Source organism: Carassius gibelio, chromosome A3, assembly GCF_023724105.1.
Source record: "Carassius gibelio isolate Cgi1373 ecotype wild population from Czech Republic chromosome A3, carGib1.2-hapl.c, whole genome shotgun sequence".
Lineage (NCBI taxonomy): Eukaryota > Metazoa > Chordata > Actinopteri > Cypriniformes > Cyprinidae > Carassius > Carassius gibelio.
In genome coordinates, this window is record NC_068373.1 from 185,978 (window position 1) to 193,474 (window position 7,497).

The 7,497-nt window shown below is 38.4% G+C and overlaps 7 pseudogenes; all 7 read right to left on the bottom strand.

The window, feature by feature from the left end:
* Positions 1–43: 43 nt before the first annotated feature.
* On the bottom strand, positions 44–162 carry LOC127958129 (uncharacterized; annotated as a pseudogene).
* Positions 163–533: 371 nt separating this feature from the next.
* Positions 534–652, bottom strand: LOC127958428 (uncharacterized; annotated as a pseudogene).
* Positions 653–2,058: 1,406 nt separating this feature from the next.
* LOC127964725 (uncharacterized) lies at positions 2,059–2,177 on the bottom strand (annotated as a pseudogene).
* A 369-nt stretch (positions 2,178–2,546) lies between these two features.
* Positions 2,547–2,665, bottom strand: LOC127960094 (uncharacterized; annotated as a pseudogene).
* Positions 2,666–4,064: 1,399 nt separating this feature from the next.
* Positions 4,065–4,183, bottom strand: LOC127964731 (uncharacterized; annotated as a pseudogene).
* Positions 4,184–4,552: 369 nt separating this feature from the next.
* LOC127960101 (uncharacterized) lies at positions 4,553–4,671 on the bottom strand (annotated as a pseudogene).
* Positions 4,672–6,069: 1,398 nt separating this feature from the next.
* Positions 6,070–6,188, bottom strand: LOC127958431 (uncharacterized; annotated as a pseudogene).
* Positions 6,189–7,497: the final 1,309 nt, after the last annotated feature.

Consider the following 7,497-nt stretch of genomic DNA (forward strand, 5'->3'; position numbering starts at 1 on the left):
TTTTTTTCAAGATTATTATATAATTTGTGAAAAATTTACAAAAATCTTAAAGCAACTGGTATTACCAGGGGGTCTCCCATCCAACTACTAACCAGGCCCAAACCTGCTTAGCTTCCGAGCTCAGACATGATCTGGCATAGCCAGGGTGGTATAGCCATAAGAGAAGACTGCTGCAAAGAGAGAGCTATTTAAAGATCAGTCAATCTAATCGCCGGTACATTATATAAGTAGGAAAGAAAACCCTAAAGCTTAAAGCACCTGGTATTCCCAGGCGGTCTCCCATCCAAGCACTAACCAGGACAATACCTGCTAAGATTAAGAGATCGGGCATTGACTCTTTTTTTTTTTTTTTTTTTTTTTTAAGATTATTATATAATTAGTAATACATTTCCAATAATATTAGAGCACCTGGTATTCCGAGGCGGTCTCCCATCCAGACACTAAACAGGTCCATGACTGCTAAGATTCAAAGAATGGGCATTGACTCTTTTTTTTTTCAAGATTATTATATAATTTGTGAAAAATTTACAAAAATCTTAGAGCAACTGGTATTACCAGGGGGTCTCCCATCCAATTACTAACCAGGCCCAAACCTGCTTAGCTTCCGAGCTCAGACATGATCTGGCATAGCCAGGGTGGTATGGCCATAAGCGAACACTGCTGCAAAGAGAGAGCTATTTAAAGATCAGCCAATCTAATCGCCGGTACATTATATAAGTAGGAAAGAAAACCCTAAAGCTTAAAGCACCTGGTATTCCCAGGCGGTCTCCCATCCAAGCACTAACCAGGCCAATACCTGCTAAGATTAAGAGATCGGGCTTTGACTCTTTTTTTTTTTTTTTTTTTTTTTAAAGATTATTATATAATTAGTAATGAATTTCCAATAATATTAGAGCACCTGGTTTTCCGAGGCGGTCTCCCATCCAAACACTAAACAGGTCCATAGCTGCTAAGATTCAAAGATTGGGCATTGACTCTTTTTGTTTCAAGATAATTATATAATTAGTACAAATTTCCAAAAATATTACAGCAACTGGTATTCCGAGGCGGTCTCCCATCCAAGCACTAAACAGGTCCATACCTCCTAAGATTCAAAGATTGGGCATTTACTCTTTTTTTTTTTTTTTTTGTTGCAAGATTATTATGTAATTAGTAAAAATTGCCAAAAATATTACAGCAACTGGTATTTCCCGGCCGTCTTCCATCCAAGTACTAACCAGGCAAAACCTGCTATTATTCAGAGATCGGGCATTGACTTTTTTTTTTTTTTTTCAAGATTATTATATAATTTGTGAAAAATTTCCAAAAATCTTAAAGCAACTGGTATTACCAGGGTGTCTCCCATCCAATTACTAACCAGGCCCATACATGCTAAGATTCAGATATGGGGCATTGACTCCTTTCTTTTTTTCTTGCAAGATTATTATATAATTTGTGAAAAATTTCCCAAAATCTTAAAGCAACTGGTATTACCAGGGGGTCTGCCATCCAATTACTAACCAGGCCGAAACCTGCTTAGTTTCCGAGCTCAGACATGATCTGGCATAGCCAGGGTGGAATGGCCATAAGCGAAGACTGCTGCAAAGAGAGAGCTATTTAAAGATCAGCCAATCTAATCGCCGGTACATTATACAGGACCAAACCTGCTTAGCTTCCGAGAGCAGACGAGATCAGGCATAGCCAGGTTGTTACGGTCGCAAGCGAAGGATACTGCAAAGAGAAGACTATTTAAAGATCAGCCAATCAAATCGCCCATACATTATATAAGTAGGAATGAAAATCCAAAAGCTTACAGCACCTGGTATTCCGAGGCGGTCTCCCATCCAAGCACTAACCAGGCCAATACCTGCTAAGATTAAGAGATCGGGCATTGGCTCTTTTTTTTTAAGATTATTATATAATTAGTAATAAATTTCCAATAATATTAGAGCACCTGGTATTACCAGGGGGTCTCCCATCCAAACACTACACAGGTCAATGACTGCTAAGATTCAAAGAATGGGCATTCACTCTTTTTTTTTTCAAGATTATTATATAATTTGTGAAAAATTTACAAAAATCTTAAAGCAACTGGTATTACCAGGGGGTCTCCCATCCAATTACTAACCAGGCCCAAACCTGCTTAGCTTCCGAGCTCAGACATGATCTGGCATAGCCAGGGTGGTATGGCCATAAGCGAAGACTGCTGCAAAGAGAGAGCTATTTAAAGATCAGTCAATCTAATCGCCGGTACATTATATAAGTAGGAAAGAAAACCCTAAAGCTTAAAGCACCTGGTATTCCCAGGCGGTCTCCCATCCAAGCACTAACCAGGCCAATACCTGCTAAGATTAAGAGATCGGGCATTGACTCTTTTTTTTTTTTTTTTTTTTTTAAGATTATTATATAATTAGTAATAAATTTCCAATAATATTAGAGCACCTGGTATTCCGAGGCGGTCTCCCATCCAGACACTAAACAGGTCCATGACTGCTAAGATTCAAAGAATGGGCATTGACTCTTTTTTTTTTCAAGATTATTATATAATTTGTGAAAAATTTACAAAAATCTTAAAGCAACTGGTATTACCAGGGGGTCTCCCATCCAATTACTAACCAGGCCCAAACCTGCTTAGCTTCCGAGCTCAGACATGATCTGGCATAGACAGGGTGGTATGGCCATAAGCGAAGACTGCTGCAAAGAGAGAGCTATTTAAAGATCAGCCAATCTAATATAAGTAGGAAAGAAAACCCTAAAGCTTAAAGCACCTGGTATTCCCAGGCGGTCTCCCATCCAAGCACTAACCAGACCAATACCTGCTAAGATTAAGAGATCGGGCATTGACTCTTTTTTTTTTTTTTTTTTTTTTTTTTTTAAAGATTATTATATAATTAGTAATAAATTTCCAATAATATTAGAGCACCTGGTTTTCCGAGGCGGTCTCCCATCCAAACACTAAACAGGTCCATAGCTGCTAAGATTCAAAGATTGGGCATTGACTCTTTTTGTTTCAAGATAATTATATAATTAGTACAAATTTCCAAAAATATTACAGCAACTGGTATTCCGAGGCGGTCTCCCATCCAAGCACTAAACAGGTCCATACCTCCTAAGATTCAAAGATTGGGCATTTACTCTTTTTTTTTTTTTTTTTTTGTTGCAAGATTATTATGTAATTAGTAAAAATTGCCAAAAATATTACAGCAACTGGTATTTCCCGGCCGTCTTCCATCCAAGTACTAACCAGGCAAAACCTGCTATTATTCAGAGATCGGGCATTGACTTTTTTTTTTTTTTTTCAAGATTATTATATAATTGGTGAAAAATTTCCAAAAATCTTAAAGCAACTGGTATTACCAGGGTGTCTCCCATCCAATTACTAACCAGGCCCATACCTGCTAAGATTCAGATATGGGGCATTGACTCCTTTCTTTTTTTCTTGCAAGATTATTATATAATTTGTGAAAAATTTCCAAAAATCTTAAAGCAACTGGTATTACCAGGGGGTCTGCCATCCAATTACTAACCAGGCCGAAACCTGCTTAGTTTCCGAGCTCAGACATGATCTGGCATAGCCAGGGTGGAATGGCCATAAGCGAAGACTGCTGCAAAGAGAGAGCTATTTAAAGATCAGCCAATCTAATCGCCGGTACATTATACAGGACCAAACCTGCTTAGCTTCCGAGAGCAGACGAGATCAGGCATAGCCAGGTTGTTACGGTCGCAAGCGAAGGATACTGCAAAGAGAAGACTATTTAAAGATCAGCCAATCAAATCGCCCATACATTATATAAGTAGGAATGAAAATCCAAAAGCTTACAGCACCTGGTATTCCGAGGCGGTCTCCCATCCAAGCACTAACCAGGCCAATACCTGCTAAGATTAAGAGATCGGGCATTGGCTCTTTTTTTTTAAGATTATTATATAATTAGTAATAAATTTCCAATAATATTAGAGCACCTGGTATTACCAGGGGGTCTCCCATCCAAACACTACACAGGTCAATGACTGCTAAGATTCAAAGAATGGGCATTCACTCTTTTTTTTTTCAAGATTATTATATAATTTGTGAAAAATTTACAAAAATCTTAAAGCAACTGGTATTACCAGGGGGTCTCCCATCCAATTACTAACCAGGCCCAAACCTGCTTAGCTTCCGAGCTCAGACATGATCTGGCATAGCCAGGGTGGTATGGCCATAAGCGAAGACTGCTGCAAAGAGAGAGCTATTTAAAGATCAGTCAATCTAATCGCCGGTACATTATATAAGTAGGAAAGAAAACCCTAAAGCTTAAAGCACCTGGTATTCCCAGGCGGTCTCCCATCCAAGCACTAACCAGGCCAATACCTGCTAAGATTAAGAGATCGGGCATTGACTCTTTTTTTTTTTTTTTTTTTTTTAAGATTATTATATAATTAGTAATAAATTTCCAATAATATTAGAGCACCTGGTATTCCGAGGCGGTCTCCCATCCAGACACTAAACAGGTCCATGACTGCTAAGATTCAAAGAATGGGCATTGACTCTTTTTTTTTTCAAGATTATTATATAATTTGTGAAAAATTTACAAAAATCTTAAAGCAACTGGTATTACCAGGGGGTCTCCCATCCAATTACTAACCAGGCCCAAACCTGCTTAGCTTCCGAGCTCAGACATGATCTGGCATAGACAGGGTGGTATGGCCATAAGCGAAGACTGCTGCAAAGAGAGAGCTATTTAAAGATCAGCCAATCTAATATAAGTAGGAAAGAAAACCCTAAAGCTTAAAGCACCTGGTATTCCCAGGCGGTCTCCCATCCAAGCACTAACCAGACCAATACCTGCTAAGATTAAGAGATCGGGCATTGACTCTTTTTTTTTTTTTTTTTTTTTTTTTTTTAAAGATTATTATATAATTAGTAATAAATTTCCAATAATATTAGAGCACCTGGTTTTCCGAGGCGGTCTCCCATCCAAACACTAAACAGGTCCATAGCTGCTAAGATTCAAAGATTGGGCATTGACTCTTTTTGTTTCAAGATAATTATATAATTAGTACAAATTTCCAAAAATATTACAGCAACTGGTATTCCGAGGCGGTCTCCCATCCAAGCACTAAACAGGTCCATACCTCCTAAGATTCAAAGATTGGGCATTTACTCTTTTTTTTTTTTTTTTTTTGTTGCAAGATTATTATGTAATTAGTAAAAATTGCCAAAAATATTACAGCAACTGGTATTTCCCGGCCGTCTTCCATCCAAGTACTAACCAGGCAAAACCTGCTATTATTCAGAGATCGGGCATTGACTTTTTTTTTTTTTTTTCAAGATTATTATATAATTGGTGAAAAATTTCCAAAAATCTTAAAGCAACTGGTATTACCAGGGTGTCTCCCATCCAATTACTAACCAGGCCCATACCTGCTAAGATTCAGATATGGGGCATTGACTCCTTTCTTTTTTTCTTGCAAGATTATTATATAATTTGTGAAAAATTTCCAAAAATCTTAAAGCAACTGGTATTACCAGGGGGTCTGCCATCCAATTACTAACCAGGCCGAAACCTGCTTAGTTTCCGAGCTCAGACATGATCTGGCATAGCCAGGGTGGAATGGCCATAAGCGAAGACTGCTGCAAAGAGAGAGCTATTTAAAGATCAGCCAATCTAATCGCCGGTACATTATACAGGACCAAACCTGCTTAGCTTCCGAGAGCAGACGAGATCAGGCATAGCCAGGTTGTTACGGTCGCAAGCGAAGGATACTGCAAAGAGAAGACTATTTAAAGATCAGCCAATCAAATCGCCCATACATTATATAAGTAGGAATGAAAATCCAAAAGCTTACAGCACATGGTATTCCGAGGCGGTCTCCCATCCAAGCACTAACCAGGCCAATACCTGCTAAGATTAAGAGATCGGCATTGGCTCTTTTTTTTTAAGATTATTATATAATTAGTAATAAATTTCCAATAATATTAGAGCACCTGGTATTACCAGGGGGTCTCCCATCCAAACACTACACAGGTCAATGACTGCTAAGATTCAAAGATTGGGCATTCACTCTTTTTTTTTTCAAGATTATTATATAATTTGTGAAAAATTTACAAAAATCTTAGAGCAACTGGTATTACCAGGGGGTCTCCCATCCAATTACTAACCAGGCCCAAACCTGCTTAGCTTCCGAGCTCAGACATGATCTGGCATAGCCAGGGTGGTATGGCCATAAGCGAACACTGCTGCAAAGAGAGAGCTATTTAAAGATCAGCCAATCTAATCGCCGGTACATTATATAAGTAGGAAAGAAAACCCTAAAGCTTAAAGCACCTGGTATTCCCAGGCGGTCTCCCATCCAAGCACTAACCAGGCCAATACCTGCTAAGATTAAGAGATCGGGCATTGACTCTTTTTTTTTTTTTTTTTTTTTAAAGATTATTATATAATTAGTAATGAATTTCCAATAATATTAGAGCACCTGGTTTTCCGAGGCGGTCTCCCATCCAAACACTAAACAGGTCCATAGCTGCTAAGATTCAAAGATTGGGCATTGACTCTTTTTGTTTCAAGATAATTATATAATTAGTACAAATTTCCAAAAATATTACAGCAACTGGTATTCCGAGGCGGTCTCCCATCCAAGCACTAAACAGGTCCATACCTCCTAAGATTCAAAGATTGGGCATTTACTCTTTTTTTTTTTTTTTTTTTTGTTGCAAGATTATTATGTAATTAGTAAAAATTGCCAAAAATATTACAGCAACTGGTATTTCCCGGCCGTCTTCCATCCAAGTACTAACCAGGCAAAACCTGCTATTATTCAGAGATCGGGCATTGACTTTTTTTTTTTTTTTTCAAGATTATTATATAATTGGTGAAAAATTTCCAAAAATCTTAAAGCAACTGGTATTACCAGGGTGTCTCCCATCCAATTACTAACCAGGCCCATACCTGCTAAGATTCAGATATGGGGCATTGACTCCTTTCTTTTTTTCTTGCAAGATTATTATATAATTTGTGAAAAATTTCCAAAAATCTTAAAGCAACTGGTATTACCAGGGGGTCTGCCATCCAATTACTAACCAGGCCGAAACCTGCTTAGTTTCCGAGCTCAGACATGATCTGGCATAGCCAGGGTGGAATGGCCATAAGCGAAGACTGCTGCAAAGAGAGAGCTATTTAAAGATCAGCCAATCTAATCGCCGGTACATTATACAGGACCAAACCTGCTTAGCTTCCGAGAGCAGACGAGATCAGGCATAGCCAGGTTGTTACGGTCGCAAGCGAAGGATACTGCAAAGAGAAGACTATTTAAAGATCAGCCAATCAAATCGCCCATACATTATATAAGTAGGAATGAAAATCCAAAAGCTTACAGCACCTGGTATTCCGAGGCGGTCTCCCATCCAAGCACTAACCAGGCCAATACCTGCTAAGATTAAGAGATCGGGCATTGGCTCTTTTTTTTTAAGATTATTATATAATTAGTAATAAATTTCCAATAATATTAGAGCACCTGGTATTACCAGGGGGTCTCCCATCC